We start from the raw sequence: 14,185 nt of genomic DNA, 5'->3' as shown, positions 1-14,185 counted from the left end.
AGACAACACTGCGACCAAATAAGTTTTACATTCTAGATTCTTCAAACAAATATTTCTTTAGACGTATTTTCTGCCTCGGCTGTGTTCATTAGGCAAACGCACATTTACTTATCCATTACAGGCAAACCAGTACGTCCCACGTATTGTGTCGAGCACGCCTTTTCCATTTCTTGGAGTGTGTCTAATGACATTTACGTTTCTAAAAAATTATAAGTGAAGTGCCATTTCCCAAAAAACAAGACCGATGAATGTTGCCACCTACACTGATCTCTTAGTGTATCTGAGCACTCCAGTAGCCTGCCTTCTTCTCTCCGTATGCATTCCACTTTCTGTGTCTCCGGCCGGCCGCAGTGGCCGTGCGGTTCTAGGTACTACAGTCTGGAGCCGAGCGACCGCTACGGTCGCAGGTTCGAATCCTGCCTCGAGCATGGATGTGTGTGATGTCCTTAGGTTTAATTAGTTCTAAGTTCTAGGCGACTGATGACCCCAGAAGTAAAGTCGCATAGTGCTCAGAGCCATTTTTTCTGTGTCTCCATACTATTATTAACGACGGCTTTGCCTACATATGTCTTACTTTCTTTGTCTCGTCACTAGTGGATCTGTTCTAGAAGAAATTTTAGGAACGTTCCTGAAATCAGTCATACAATGGTTGTGTTATTAACCAGCATATCCCTGCTCTAAGGGAAACTAGAGAGCATACTCTCATAACTTACATGTTAGAGCGACCTATATAGACCAAAGTTAAGGTATCTGGCAGATACTCGCAGTTAAATGACCAGAGGTAAGAAGGATGAGAGTAGACTGCAGTCAGAGATTACCATATAGCGCGAGCACTCCAAACTATTAGACCTGGCCTGTCCGCCTACTTAATATTATCACTTTTTTTCCCTTTTTGTCCAAGACTTCCAAGATACTTGAAGTTTCCCTAATTTTCTCATCTTCGTCTTGTGCGATGCATTCCATATAGTCTCTCCATGGGGTCTATGTTAAGTTCTCGGTTCCCTAGAGTTTTAGTTTAACTGTTAAATTCTAATTGCAACTTTTAGTTTTCGAAATGAGTGATAAACTGTCAACGAAAAGCACGTTTGTTCTGGATTTTTTCTGAGCACAAATGGAAGAATATGGCTGGGAATGGACGGATCAGTGACATGCGATAATTGTCACACGGAACTTTTAGTTTTCGAAATGAGTGATAAACTGTCAACGAAAAGCACGTTTGTTCCGGATTTTTTCTGAGCACAAATGGAAGAATATGGCTGGGGATGGACGGATCAGTGACATGCGATAATTGTCACACGGTTCTACTTTCTGAGTCACATTCAGCGGTTATGAGGTATTTCTTTATCGTTCCGTTGCCTGAGCATTTACGAATTCTTGTTTCTAAGAGTTTTGTTTCATATCGTTTTTAAGTAAATGCGCAAGCAGTGATATTTCAGTTCTCTATACAGTTCACACGACGCTTATATCGTCGTTTTAGTCTTAGTCTAACATCTTACTCTACTATAGCTCATAGGATAACTGTAGCGTTAAATACATGGAACTACTTCATCTATGAAAGAAAGGGCTGCAGACTTAGTTATCTACGTGTAAGCTTAAAAATTAGTTTATGACTGAAACGATTATCTCGGTAATTCCAGTTCTTCTGTTGGTAATCCTTAAAACGTTAGGGTTCTACTGCTCTACCAAAGGAAAAATGTTACTTATTCACAACGTTTTCCCCCTCTTTCTTCCCCCTTCGTCTCGGCAGATCGTTCCTTTTGCTAGTTAAAGATTTTCGTGATTTAGATAAGTATCTCGTCACTATGATTTTTAGGGAAGGATGAGGAAGGAAGTCGGCCGTGCTCTTTCAGAGGAACCATCCCGGCATTTCTTTGAAGCGATTTAGGGAAATCACGGAAAACCTAAATCAGGGTGGCTGGATCCTGGTTTGAACCGTCGTCCTCCCGAATGAGAGTCCGGTGTGCTAACCACTGCGCCACAACGCTCGGTTTTTGGGAAGACAGCTGCTGATTTATTTCACTATGCTGATTTGAGCTAGTAGTCTCTCTCTAAAGACCTCTCAAAGAGAAGCTAAACTTCAAAATTACTTCATTTTTGTTTTGCTGTCAGTGCTTTTATATTTACATTGTGAATTCAGAGTTCATTGCAGTCACGCAAAAATGGCAAAATTAGATCTACATCTACATGATTACTATGCAGTTCCCTAATGGTGGAGGGTTCATCGAACCACTTTCACTCTATTTCTCTACCGTTCCACTCTCTAACAGCGCTCGGAAAAAACAAACACTTAAATGTTTCCGAGTGAGCTCAGAGGTATTTTATTACAATGATCATTTGTCCCTGTGTGGGTGATGATCAACAACATATTTTCACATTCGGAGGAAAACGGTGGAGATCTACAGCTTCATCCACATGATTACTCTGCAAGTGAATTACTCTTAAGTTACAGGGAGTACACAGGGAAAACCACCACATTCGAAACTGCGGACTCGTTTTACATACCTTCTTTGGAAGTAGTTTTACTGTAATTCTGATATTTTTTTTCATTTACTTCACTGTGTAGCTTCTGCATCGAAGAAACAAGTGTTTGCTAAATTAAAATCCTTTGTCTGCGAAATAGGAAATAGTCCTCTACTGATTCTGATAAAGGGCGGTGCTAAAAATGCACTGTTCCTGTAATTATTTTGCCCGGTTAATTAATTTCAAATGAAAAGTACAATTCGCTTTGCGAGGAAAGTCTAATTTACGCTGCATATCGATTCGGCCAATCTCGTTTATTTATACTCGTGATGGCGGAACTACGGCGAATTCTCCAATGAGGGTTTGTCCGGGTGAACAGTCTTGTCAGATGTGGGAGCTGTGGAGCATTGCAACTGCCGTGTCGTGACCGGTAGCGAACCAATCCGTCCGGCCCCCGGAGGGCGCTGCCATGTACTTTGACGCTGACCTTTGACCGATCGCAGCAACGCTCCGGTGGAGCGGTCCGCTGCTACTTGGCACAACTGTCAGCTGTTTCCCCAATCACCACCCTAAGTGACACACACACACACACACACACACACACACACACACTGTTCGCATGGAGACGATGTGCGCCGTGAGAAGCTGTGTAAACTTGAATGTTTGTCCTAGATACGAACGGCGTTCAATAAGTAATGAAACACACATTTTTTAACTGGAGGCGGGTTGGTTTTATTCCGGTTTCGAATGTACAGTATTACTCAACATTCTTTTGGCTACAAACCCTTATTTTTCAACATAATCGCCTTTCATTGCGGCAGCCTTACGCCTCTTCACTGGGAGAACCTATATGCCTGGATGGTACCACTCTACTCATAGACGTCGGAGCCAGCGTCCTGCTGTCTCGATAATATCATCCGCGTACTCCATCCTTCTTCGGCCACAGATGGAAGTCAGGAGGTAATGCTGGCTGTAGGCTGGATAAGAAAGAAAACAACGCTGCAGGAATCACAAGCTGTATGCGGCCAGCCAGCACGCGGGAGGTCGGACAGGTTTGCGCGCCTTGTTCGCGAGTGGCGGACGCCTCGCTCAACGACTCACCATGCTTTTGTTCAATGCCGGGTCTCCATGTATATTCTGCAAGCGCCTATGAATATCTGTATTGCTCTGGTTTTTCGCCAAAAGAAACTCGATGACAGTTACCTGCTTAGAACGCATATCCACTGCAGACATTTTGAAGGCTACGTACAGTGCCACCACCTATAGGAACCTCATGAAACTACAGGAGATGAAGCAGGAATATTTCAGGATACTGTACAACCAATTCCGTAGTTTTTCAACCGAAATTGGCCAAGAAAAAGTGTTACATTATTTACTGACTGCCCTTCGTATTTATTACTTCAACGCAACCGTCGTAGATGTGTGTTCATCAGATAACAAAATTTAAAAATGCAATCAGCTGCTGCACCTGCATACCGTTTCGTCTCATTCTCGTTCTACATGTTTAGCTGATGAAAAATTACTTCAACGTTTCTTTGTTTGTGGTGAAATACTAAACATACACAGCCACAATGGAATCTTTGTGAAATTACCTGCTGTAGAGAGTTTAACGAAGTTAAAGCCCAAATAGAAAAGCAATGCAATTAAAGATAAAATGGGCTTATAGAAGCCGTAAAAACTTCAGTAATGAAACTGTTTACAGGATATCAACTTCCGTCTTCTGCTGGCAACGGAAGGAGGGAGCAATAGTCATCGTAATATGGGCGTTTTCTGTTCCTTTTCACATTATTGACAACGATTTATCAATAAAGCGAAACGCATCTGGTGAAAAAGTGTGGTAATTTGCAGTACGCTTAGGACGACAAAAGCGAGAAATGCTTGTTCGTAAAATATATTCAGTTGCAGTACTCCGAAGGAACGAGACTGACTGTAATGTAATTTTGTAAATCTGTGTCTTTCTCTGAATTCGTGATGTCATCAGTGGGATGTAGCGGCAGCAGTACTGTTAATAACACAGTAATTTATTTCCATCCCGAACGCGGCCGGTTTGTCATCCGCACACTGTTCCCTCGTTTTTAGATCCGATGACAGTGCGTAAAGGCATCGAAACCTGTCACACATGTTAATAGGAATACTTTGCGGTAGAAGCAGAAATAAATTATTTTTCTTCCGTTTTAGGGTGGACTGGGGGAAAAAAGAAAAAAATTGAAGCAGTAGAAATGTGACTCTGGGGACGAGCCACAAAAAGTCTTGGTCTGAAAGAAAATCTGATGAGCAGACACTAAGAGATTAGAGAGATAAACTAAATTTATTGGACACCATGTTCGACAAAACAATTACATAAAAAATATTTGGCGGAAAAATACTGGCGAAAAAACATTACAAAGTATTATCAGTGAAATGAACTGCAGCAGCTGCAGCCAGATGACGGAGATGGCTAGGGATAGAGAAGGCTGGTACATAAACACGGCGTTGCTTCCAGTGTCTGATGATTATGATAAAGACGTAGAGAATTTAGATATGCGTTACAGAGAAAAAAGAACTTGTCCGACAGCGCAAACGAAAATCAGAAGAAGACAGCTGAGTATAGGACAGGAAACAAATGTAGACGTCTGTCAAGTGGACGAAGGCCGTTGGGCGCCCAAGGATAATTGACCATTTTCGACAAGAGGTGCAAATCATAACAAGCTGCACAGTCTACAAAAGAAAGAAAGTCACATCCATTATACGTCTTTCGGCGGAACTGATTGACTCACTTGTGCCATTGGAGACACATGCAAACCGTTTCACTACAGCATGCACGGCATAAAAAGAGCAGTAAATACAATCTAGATAAGTTCATTCGCCTTCATAGTAATCACAGTTGACCAAAGCATACTTCATTGTAAAGCAACTGGAAATTTGTAGGAAAAGCTCCTTCGGGAATAATTTGCTGCGATGATGATGTGTGTCATTGGAAGTCCATTGTATGTGGTGCAGACAACTGTTAACAGAGACTGTCATAGTTGCCTCTCCTATGCCGATTCGAACTAGTAGCGCCAAGTCCCCTCCGTAGTGATGACAATTTCCGCAAGAAGTGGGTATGGGTCACAAGGTCGATGAAATCGGCAACACTTCGCACCCTCTTTGCCTCGATCTAGTCAGTCAATTTCCAGTGGAATACACTGAGAATGATGTTAACACTGTTCTAGCTAATATCTTTACACTGTGTTTCAAAGTCTTTGCATGAAACATCTAGAGGTGATACATCACGTCATGGGGAAAACACTGTCACAGAACGTTCGCTGACGTTTCATGGCTACGCTAGGCGTCCCTGTTAGATATCGAATAACTGGCCGATTTGACACACACTTAGTAACCCATACGGCTATTTCAACAATCATGCAACAGGTGGTGATATGGCTGCATATATTACGTGTTTTTATTATCCTCTGCTCCTGGAAACTTGCGCCATGTGTTACTTCAAATAATGCTGAGTAGAACAGTGCATAGTAATAGAACTGGCCTCCAGAAAAATATTTCGAGTTATAAGCGATGGCATAAACAATAATGAAAACTCTCTTCTTGTCAGCCGCGCGGGATTAGCCGAGCGGTCTCAGGCGCTGCAGTTATGGACTGTGCGGCTGCTCCCGGCGGAGGTTCGAGTCCTCCCTCGGGCATGGTGTGTGTGTTTGTCTTTAGGATAATTTAGGTTAAGTAGTGTGTAAGCTAAGGGACTGATGACCTTAGCAGTTAAGTCCCATAACATTTCACACACATTTGAACACATTTTCTCTTCTTGTCAGAAAAGCGATGAGGAAGTTCCTGCATCTGAATTGCATGTACCTGCTACTTTAGAGGTTGCCAAACGAAGCTGTATTTACACCTTACAAGGATTTGCATGTTAGTACTTGACACAAAAGCAAATTACACATAAAGCACATCGCTTGCAGTACGCATGTCGATAACATGTTGCAACTGGCGACTAAAGCAGCTTTGCTCCTTCAAGTAGTACAATATTTGATTCTTTTTTTCCATTGTTTACAGGTTCGACACTCATTGGTGCCATCCGCTCCTTTTCAAGGTGAGTACTTGGATCTGTGTTTTGCGTATCTCTCAAGGCTGTGTCGTTCTGAAATATTTCGAGGAGATACTGATTCTCGTGAATCATTGTGACGGACATTGGTCTTGAAGTAGGAATCGCTTCTGTGACTTGGAGCTTCTGTGAAATCTTGTATTTCTGCTTAGCATCCGAGAGTACAGTTCATGCGAGAATAGCTTCTGCACGTATCTACGAATTATTTTTGCCACGATGTAAAACGCTTTCCATCTTTCCGCTCTGTACCCGTAGCAGTAGTGGTGGTGCTGGTGGTGATACGAAAATTAAAAAAAAATCAAACAGAAGACTCCGATCGAGCTGAAAAACAAGAGAAATGCAGAATATAAGTTCTGAGAAATTTTTCGCCTTCCAGACTTAGTGATCTGTTTTCATGGGGTTTCCTTGCGTCGTTGCGGTTGGTCAGACTGTCCCAAAGGCAAACTGTTTCATTCTAAACTGCGCAAATTACCTGCATTCGACGTATTAAAAACTCTCTAGTTCCACGAACTATTCCATGAGGAATAAAGCATGACGAATAATATATGCTACTATGATTAATTTCACTTCCGTTTAATGCGAAGAAAACAGCCTATTGCTAACGGTATGAACTGTGATAAGAGTTAGGAAATTCACCCTTACACGTAAAATTTCAAGACGAGTAAGACAGTGAATATAAAACACTTATCTCGAGGACAGTGACTATAATAAACGGACAGTGCAGTTGCTTCGTGTCTAATGACCTCTGTGTGGACAGGCTAGTATAAACCAGAAACGGTCATCATTTAGCCCATGCAATTAGCCGTAGGCTAGCACATGTGCTGGCAATTTGGGTAGCTTGTAAGGAGTTAAAGGGAAGCAAGAAGGTTACTGCTGTGGTTATGACGCAATTGCTGCTTGACGTGGAGTGCGAACGCGGATGTCCATAAACAGGCGTTTTGATGGTGGCCGCTTCGTGGAGTTCGGAGGAGGCTCTTTGCACACCTTCTCGCAATACACATTCGCTTATCACATCGCTACGTTGCTTAGCAGACGAGGAATTACCATATTACGTTTCATTACCACTCTAAGGTTAGGCGTGTGCACTGTGTTATACCCAGTATGCAACCAGCCTGCGCAGCCGAAGTGAAAAGAAGGAAAAAAAAAAAAGGTCGCTAAGGCACGTCTGTGAGGTGGCGCTCGATTTCGAGGTAGCCGGTTCGAATTCTGGTTGTGGTAATAATTTTCACCGCTAATATTTGGCCCATAGTGGAAAGACATGTGTTGGCGTAATGTTCCAGATAAGCAGACTTAGCACCGATGCCCTGGATTAAATTCCAATCCTCTCAGCAATGCTTCGTGGAGTTGTTCCTTCTGTCATTATCAGACAACAGAAATGACACAACAGTGTCCACGATCGTTTACACTGACCAGACACAGGGTGTCCAGAGGAGGAGCCCTTGGTTTCAGAGTTAAATATCTCGAAAAATAAGATGACTAAACGTGTGCAACAAACGGTATGTTTATTTTGAAAGTTATAAGAATTTTATTCAGAAATTATACACAAGTTTCGAAATACTTCGAAAAGCTAACAGATGGCGCTGTGGGCTATGCAGGTACTACAGTACGAGCGTGCATATTACTCGTCTTTTGCGAGCAGCCTTTGCAGTCACGTCACAATCTTTTCGACTGTTCATCTGTTGTAGTTAGGAGGTGGTGCAAATGAACTATGAAATCTGTCATCACATCCTGTAGTGCCTCAACGGAAGTGGATACAGATGGCACACAGAACGCAGATTCAAGGTCGTCCAGCATGGTGTGATGGTTCCGGTAGACAGTGTCTTTCAGCGTGCCCCACAGTAAGCTGTCGCAAGGAGTCAGTCGGGCGAATATGGTGGCCAATCCATTTCTGCGCCAGTAAATTAGCAATAATCCAACGCCGCGACTCTGTTCCCGAAGTATTCATCAAGAAAGCGAAAAATTAGTTGCAGTGCAATGTATTCCGGCCGTATCTTGCTTGAACTATTGGGTGCTTGGTTGGTCCTCCAACGCTAGCTGCGTTGCGACAAGTAGTTCAAAAATTGAAATGTAACGTTCACTAGCGATAGTTCGTCGCGTGAAAAAGGGGCAGTAAATAAAATGTAAATGTCGTGTGAGTAGGGCCTCCCGTCGGATAGACCGTTCGCTGGGTGCAAGTTTTTAGATTTGAAGCCACTTCGGCGACTTGCGCGTCGATGAGGATGAAATGATGTTTAGAACAACACAACAGCCAGTCTCTGAGCGGAGAAAATCTCCGACTCAGTCGGGAATCGAACCCGGGCCCTTAGGAGTGACATTCTGCCGCGCTGACCACTTTTTTTTCCATTTTGTTCGGTATTGTTCGTTGCGTTTGGTCTGGGCGGACGTCACAAGACATCCGTTCAAGTTGATCGTTGACTCCTTTACTCAGTTTTTTTGTTACAGAGGGCGAGCAGCCCTCTGACCGAACACGCTGAGCACCGTGCCGGCTGACCACTCAGCTACCGGGGTCGGATTGGGGCACTAATGTCTGTGCTGTATACTACAGCCCTAACAGTAACTAGGTTTCGCTATACACAATTAGGGATTTCTGGAACCCTAAAATCGGCAGTTTCGTTTATTCACAACTCCTTTCAGGTGGAAGGGTGCTTCATATGTGAACCAGATGCAGTCAACATCAAATCCTTCCGTATGACTCATTATAGAAATCTGGTTCGCAAAGTCAGCCCTCTGTCGCACAACTCGTACAGACGGCATTAGTGTGAAGGCTCTGTCTCGGTACTTTCTGCGTGCTGGAACCCTTCAAACCAGCCTCTGCTGCAATTCTTCGGACAAGATTTCCAGCCCGTCAAAAACTGAACAAAAATAAAGTATGAAAACAGGAAGAAAGTGTACTGGACTGTGAAAAAAAAGAAAAATAAACAGTGAACAGTCCGTAAACAAGAAGTGTAACATAGAGCAGCCGGGAAGAAAGACAGCCGGCACGGTAGCTCAGCGTGTTCGGTCAGAGGGTTAGTTGCCCTCTGTAATAAAAAACTGAGTCAATGGATCAACAACGAACTTAATGGATGTCTTACGACGTCCACACCGAGCAGATGCAACGAACAAAAACGAACAAAATGAGATTTTTTAAAAAAAGAGGGTTAGCTGCCTTCTGTAATAAAAAAACTGAGTTAATGGATCAACGACGAACTGAAACGGGTGTCTTTCGGCGTCCTCACCGAGCAGATAGCCCAATCGAAAACGAACAAAATGAGCTTTTTTTTTTTTTAAAAAGTGGATAAACTGTCTTCAAATCTCCCTCGTGCCATTTTTTTTTTCTCTGTTCGCTGTATTCAAATTTGTGTCTGCAACAGCGAGGCGTCAAGTAGGGACCTATAATGACAGCAGATTCTGCACAACTACTCTATTAGCAGCCGAAGGGAAGTGGCTTTCGAATGGGAACCACAAACGTTTGATGAGTAGGCGGCAAGTCAACAGAATCCTCCACCGGAAAACACGTCTGGCGTGTCATGCACGGCATTAGTGACGGTGCGTGTGCCATATGATAGGTATCTCGTATCGACGCACCTAATATATATGATGGTAAGTGACTGAGATATTCCCCCTTGCCTGATATAGGTGTTCGTATGTGATCACTTCCAAGGAAATGCGAAAACAATAGATTGTCACAGAAGTGTAACAAATGAACGCAACAGTTCCACAATCACAAACGTTTGTGTGTGCTCTGTCAAAACATATGTTTATAACGTTATATAAGTGCGTTCCGTTTTGGAAGTCTTGACTCTTGAATTCCTTTATTGTAACATAGTTCACACCCGTTTATTTGTTTTTCATTTCTGGGAGACGTCTATACGATATCTCGCCTGCCGTCACTATTCATCACATTTACTTGCGACGGTAACGTATTCTTACCATATGACACATTAGTTTATATTATGACAGCCGCCTAGAGAACAACCATTTCAATGACCAGACGGACAGTTCATAATGTTATGGGCAAAAAATAAAATAAATTCACAAGCGAGTTTTGAACACGGCTCGCCCGCCCAACACTATGACTACTTGCCCACGACGCCGTTCCTTCAGGCTGCTCTTTATTGCATTTCTTTTTCTGGGACCGTTCGTTGTTTCTATTTTGGCCCCCCTCTTTTTTTTCAGTACGTATTCTTCCTGTTTTCATGCTTGATCTGTGTTCAGTTTTTGACGGACTATCACTGGGCCATCTTACCACTAAATCTGAGGGGCGTGCGATGGGGAGTTTCCCTTACCAGTAATTTTAGAAACCGCGACGACATTTTCTCATAGTTTGCTGGGGCCAACTTTCCCCGCTAGATTATCGACCACACTGTCTTTCCGTTGGAATTTGACGAAGAGCTTGTGAATGGTTTTCACATCGGGATCTTTTGGATCATTAAACAGTGTTCAAAAACTGAGCCTTGGTACAGTCGTACAGTGTTCCGGTATTTCGTTCTAGAAATTCACGTTATGCAATGGAATATACGATGTCAACCTCCTCCGCCTGTACACTAGCTTTCTTTCGCGTTTAAACCGTGGAACTGATGGCTGTCAGCTGCGGCACAATATTAGGCACTAGACTGTACTGCGATCACAGTGCCATCTGTTAGCAGCTTTTCTATTTCGAAACTTCTGTATAAAATGAAACAGCTTTCGCAATAAACATACCGTTTGCTGCACTTTTCTGTCGATTTTAGTTTTAATGTATTTAATTTATATTGAATGTATAATACTTATATAATTTATATCGAATGTAATTTTATATTGAAATCAGGTATCTTTCGCTGAACACTACTTCCACACTTCCAGTAGGAGAGGTGCGACCGTGCGCAAAGGAAGAGAAACTTTTCTTATTGTTAATAGGCGGTTGTTTCCCAGCCTACCATACCATACGACGTTCTTTTCCCTGCTGAATATGAAGTGAATACTTGAACAGTTTCTTAGAGGCAAGAGCTGAAAAATTATTTCTGTACTTAATTCTCGTAGCTGTGAGCAGTTACTAAACCTGGACTATCAAATACGTATTTTTGAAGGCATGTTCTGTCCCATTCATGTGTTGATACCATGCTGAGATAAGCCTCGTCGAACTAGTGTGGTTGAATATTATCTACTTATTTTCTGACGCCTTCCGTGGAAATGTAAGTATTCTTGATTCATACAGCGTATGCGTAAAGTTTCCGCTTCTGGATTGTGTCTTAATAATCGGGCTGAAGATAATGATGAATATATGCGTAGAATGCAAAACTGTTCCTCACATACCGAGGACATCGCATCATTTTTTAAAAGTTTTTGCATTGCTCTTCTTTCCCACAGTTGAGAAGTTGGTTCCAGTCCATTTGGTCTCTCATTTTCTTTTCCCGATGAGAAAAGATATACTTAAGTGTTCATAGAAACAAAATGGCAAAGGACTTGATAAGTGCCCATTTACGTGGAAAAGCAACTATTGGACTGAGTCTCCTAGCAACACTGCATGTCGCCATACGACAGACATAGACATCGCTTCGTGCTTACACCAAGGGTGTATTACAGGACCGTTACTGTTTAAAATATATCTAAATGAACTATCAGGTGATGTTGGAAGCTCCATGAGTATATTGACGGATGGTACTATCGTACAAAGAACAGCTGCAACTCTAGAAAATTCCAGAAAGACCTGCAGAGGATCGATGCTTGATGCAGGCATTTGCAGTTCACCCACAACATAAACAAATGTAACGTATTACACTACGAGGGTTGAGACTGGAATAGTTGCAACTATTTATTCACAACCGATACAAAAGAGTTACATGTTTGCACCTGTTACTGCCCCTCGAAGTAGTCACCAGCGTTGTGTAGAAGCCGTTGCCAGCGATGTGGAAGGTGTAGTATACCATTAGCAGAGCCTGTTCTGTTGGTGGTGCGAATGGAGCGGTCTGCTGCCTGTCGAATCTTTGGAACTGTTCTGAAGCGAATGCCAGGAAGTGGTTTCTTCATCTTCGGAATCAAATCAAAGTAACAGGTGCGAACATGTAACTCTTTTGTATCGGTTGTGAGTAAATAGTTGCCACTATTTAAGTTCCAACCCTCGTTTATACACGGAAATCACACTTATTGTGTGATTAGACAATGCCAGAACAAACAGTGGAAGCAGTCACGTTCGTTAAATATTTTGAGGTATAAGTACGGAGCGATTTCAAGCGGTACGACCAAATAAACCTATTCCCTAAATCGCTGCAGGCAAATGCCGGGATGGTATCTTTGAAAGGGCACGGTCAACTTCCTTCCCCGTCCTTCGCTAATCCGATGAGACCGATGTCCTCGCTGTCTGGTCTCCTCCCCCAAACATCCCAACCAACCCAAATAAACGTAATTGTAGAAAAGGCAGATGCCAGACTGATTCATTGGAAGAATGTTCAGGAGGTGTTGAGTATTCACGAAGGGAGGTAGCTTATAAAACCCTCGGTCCACTGTAAATTCAGTATTACTTGTTAATCGGGGTCACTTAACGGATAGGTTTGACAGAGAAAATAGAGAATCCAAAGAAGGGACGCACTTTTCGTCACAGATTCGTTTTGCAATTGTGAACGCATTACGGAGATGCTCATCCAACTCAAGTGGCGGACGCTAGAAGACGTGTTGTGCATCACATTGTGGTTTAATGTCAAAGTTAGAACTACATAAGTTCTGGAAAGAGTCAACCAGTACAGGGTGTTTCCGTAAGAGCGTGCAAGAATTTAACATGACATCCAGGATACTCCACTGAACAATTTGGGGTAGTGAACCTGGGGTCGGAGAAACCAGCTTACGGAGATAATAGGAATAAAAATAGGTTACTGTGTGTTTTTTTTGTTTGCATTAGTTACAGTAGTTACAGTTAACTGCAACTATCCTCATTGACACAATGAACGTACCATTCCTATCGCATCTTACAAAATGTGCTGAAGCTGACGGCCATCAACCTCAGTGCAGGCGTGACATCGGCGAACAAGATTCTGACGCACCCTGACAAATATCCCTGGTATGTTTCGAATCCCGTCACTGGCAGTTACAATTCTGGCAACTAATTCCATACCTTCATCCACTGGGATCTCATACACAAGTGACTTTAGGTATCCCCATAGGAAATAACAAAGGTTATTCAGGTCAGGTGACCTCACAGGCTATGGGATAAGACCTCCCGTTCCAAACCAGCGGCCAGGAAATACGGCATTGAGATGGTTGCGGACAGCCACACTAAAGTGGGGCGGTGCAGCGTCATGTTTTATCTACATTCTCTCACGAACAGCCAAGGATGCGTTCTCCAACAACTCAGGTAGTGAACGACAAGTACAGGTGGCCATTCAGATGGCCTACAGCATCATGACTTCCTAGTAATCAGGGTCGTTCTCCTTGTTTCCTTGTACGAAATAATGTACATGTGAGTAAACAGCACAGTACGTGTAAACTTTTACACGTGTTCGTTGTAAATAAGCTGGGAAATAGTCATGCTGGACAAAGTTTACTTAAGGTGGCTTCTCCGACCCCAGGTTCCGTTCCTTAAATTGTTCAGTGGAGCATTCTCGATACCCTGTTACATTTTTGCACGCTCTTACGGAAACACATCTACATCTACATTTATACTCCGCAAGCCACCCAACGGTGTGTGGCGGAAGGCAC

The 14,185-nt window shown here is 42.9% G+C and overlaps 1 protein-coding gene across 3 annotated transcripts in view; it reads left to right on the top strand.

Moving 5' to 3' along the window:
- Positions 1 to 14,185, top strand: part of LOC124774940 (sodium-dependent phosphate transporter 1) — a 320,719-nt gene that overhangs the window by 129,558 nt on the left and 176,976 nt on the right. For all 3 annotated transcript variants that reach the window (XM_047249635.1, XM_047249636.1, XM_047249634.1), the window contains exon 2: positions 6,487 to 6,523. The gene's annotated coding sequence lies outside the window, so the exon portion shown is untranslated. The remainder of the gene's footprint in view (positions 1 to 6,486; positions 6,524 to 14,185) is intronic.

Source organism: Schistocerca piceifrons, chromosome 2 (genome assembly GCF_021461385.2).
Source record: "Schistocerca piceifrons isolate TAMUIC-IGC-003096 chromosome 2, iqSchPice1.1, whole genome shotgun sequence".
NCBI classification, from domain to species: Eukaryota; Metazoa; Arthropoda; class Insecta; order Orthoptera; family Acrididae; genus Schistocerca; species Schistocerca piceifrons.
This window is presented reverse-complemented; position numbering and strand designations above follow the sequence as displayed.